General features: G+C 42.3%; 2 non-coding genes across 2 annotated transcripts in view; both read right to left on the minus strand.

Moving 5' to 3' along the window:
* Positions 1-279: 279 nt before the first annotated feature.
* Positions 280-434, minus strand: LOC149092692 (5.8S ribosomal RNA). The gene has a single exon (XR_016200690.1). It is a non-coding gene; the product is annotated as a 5.8S ribosomal RNA (ribosomal RNA).
* A 487-nt stretch (positions 435-921) lies between these two features.
* LOC149092693 (small subunit ribosomal RNA) overlaps positions 922-2,500 on the minus strand; it is a 2,170-nt gene continuing 591 nt past the window's right edge. The window contains exon 1 of the ribosomal RNA XR_016200670.1: positions 922-2,500. This exon is cut by the window's right edge and continues 591 nt beyond it. This is a non-coding gene — a ribosomal RNA (small subunit ribosomal RNA).

Consider the following 2,500-nt stretch of genomic DNA (forward strand, 5'->3'; position numbering starts at 1 on the left):
TTATCTGCAATACGACTTTAGCGTCGTCAGATAGGCGACTAACCTTAGAATCTCATGCTAGTATCTATTCATATATACTGCTTGCAGAGATGAAATATGCATTGTACACAAAATTTATCATGTGAAACAAGTAGATTTGAGATTCTCCTTACTAAATTGCAACGAATTGCAATTAAGAAAAGGAATAAAACATCAAGATTCATGCATATAAATATACAATCCTCTCAAAACAATGCATATATGGTAGTATGCAAGTGTTTTGTTGATTATTTTACATCTCAACTCTCAGACAGATGTGACCTCGGAAAAGACCCGAAAGCCGCAATGTGCGTTGGAAGCTCAAGTGCTCGGCGTGTCCTGCAATTCGCACCGATTATCGTAGCTAGCTACGTTCTTCATCGATTGGTAATTCGAGTGATCCACCGCTTGAAGATGTATCTTTGCCACCGTGGGACTTTTAATAAGTATCCTAAATCTGCATTGAGAGGGTTTGAAAACAATTGTATGCAGTTTATAAAAACCATAGTTGTCTTTACTTAGTTAGGCGAAGAAGTGTAAAACTTCCTTCTTTAAACCTTGCCGTCAGCATAAGCTGAAGACTTGATCAGGTACCAAGTATGTAGCAAGACAGGCTTTTCATTATAAACTACAATTGTTTTGCAAAAGAAATTATGGCTATCGTTAGATAACCCTCACTCTTTGTTGCATTGGATAATGAAAGATGGATGTATGAATGAACGAATGTAATGCAAATTAGAATCATGTTGCAATGGCTAAATGTTTGCAATAAACATTCACAATTGCGACTCTAATGCAAATACAATTCAATTGCATTCACCATATTAGCATCTACAATATCACTATGCAGAGTGTTTGATTGTTTGAAGGTTGTATTTCTCTTATAATAAGAGGGTAATACGTTAATGATCCTTCCGCAGGTTCACCTACGGAAACCTTGTTACGACTTTTACTTCCTCTAAATGATCAAGTTTGAACATCTTTCCAGCACAATCCGACCACTAGTTTCCCAATGGTCTGGATTGACCAGTCCGAAGTCCTCACTAAATCATTCAATCGGTAGTAGCGACGGGCGGTGTGTACAAAGGGCAGGGACGTAATCAACGCAAGCTAATGACTCACGCTTACTGGGAATTCCTCGTTCATGGGCAATAATTACAATGCCCAATCCCCATCACGAAATGGGTTCAAGCGGTTACCCACTCCTTTCGGAGCAGGAAACAGTATGCACGATGACCACTTCAGTGTAGCACGCGTGCGGCCCCGGACATCTAAGGGCATCACAGACCTGTTATTGCTCTGTTTCGTGCGGCTGCGAGCGCCGCTTGTCCCTCTAAGAAGTCCTTACAGTGCTACAGCATCCTTACCCTAGCCAATTCTGTAGGCTAATAGCAGCAGAGCCCTCAACAGCCGAAACCATCAAGAGATACTACCACCCACAGGTTGACTAAGGGGGAGTACTGCAGTGTAAACTGCAAGTCTATTTAGTAGGCTAGAGTCTCGTTCGTTATCGGAATTAACCAGACAAATCACTCCACCAACTAAGAACGGCCATGCACCACCACCCACTGAATCAAGAAAGAGCTCTCAATCTGTCAATCCTCTCAGTGTCCGGGCCGGGTGAGTTTTCCCGTGTTGAGTCAAATTAAGCCGCAAGCTCCACTCCTGGTGGTGCCCTTCCGTCAATTCCTTTAAGTTTCAGCTTTGCAACCATACTTCCCCCGGAACCCAAAAACTTTGGTTTCCCGGAAGCTTCCATTCGAGTCATGAAATTAGTTACTCAGAATGATCGCTGGTTGGCATCGTTTATGGTTAGAACTAGGGCGGTATCTGATCGCCTTCGAACCTCTAACTTTCGTTCTTGATTAATGAAAACATTCTTGGCAAATGCTTTCGCTGTAGTTTGTCTTGCGACGGTCCAAGAATTTCACCTCTAGCGCCGCAATACAAATGCCCCCGTCTGTCCCTCTTAATCATTACCTTGGATTCTTAAGACCAACAAAATAGAACCAAGGTCCTATTCCATTATTCCATGCAAGATCATTCAAGTTAAGGTAGTGGTACGCATCATATAGATGGTTGACCATACCGTTTTTAGGCACCTCTTTCGAGGTTTTGGACGCCTGCTTTGAGCACTCTGATTTTTTCAAGGTAAAAGTCTCGATCGCTTGAATCAACACTCGGTAAAGAGCATTGATAGCAAATATCGAGCAATTTTCTGTCTAAACACTATGAATGTAACCACCAGGAAAGAGGAATGAAGGTTCAAGCAAGCATCCGTAGACACAAGCAAGAAACCTAACATCACCATCTAACCCTTTAATCAGTGGACCCCATAGGTTCGACTGAAATCCAACTACGAGCTTTTTAACCGCAGCAACTTTAATATACGCTATTGGAGCTGGAATTACCGCGGCTGCTGGCACCAGACTTGCCCTCCAATAGATCCTCGTTAAAGGATTTAAATTGTACTCATTCCAAT

This window comes from Tetranychus urticae, unplaced genomic scaffold (assembly GCF_039701765.1).
Source record: "Tetranychus urticae isolate SD_2017Ah unplaced genomic scaffold, NJAU_TeUrti_SD_1.0 Scaffold_6, whole genome shotgun sequence".
Classification (NCBI taxonomy): domain Eukaryota; kingdom Metazoa; phylum Arthropoda; class Arachnida; order Trombidiformes; family Tetranychidae; genus Tetranychus; species Tetranychus urticae.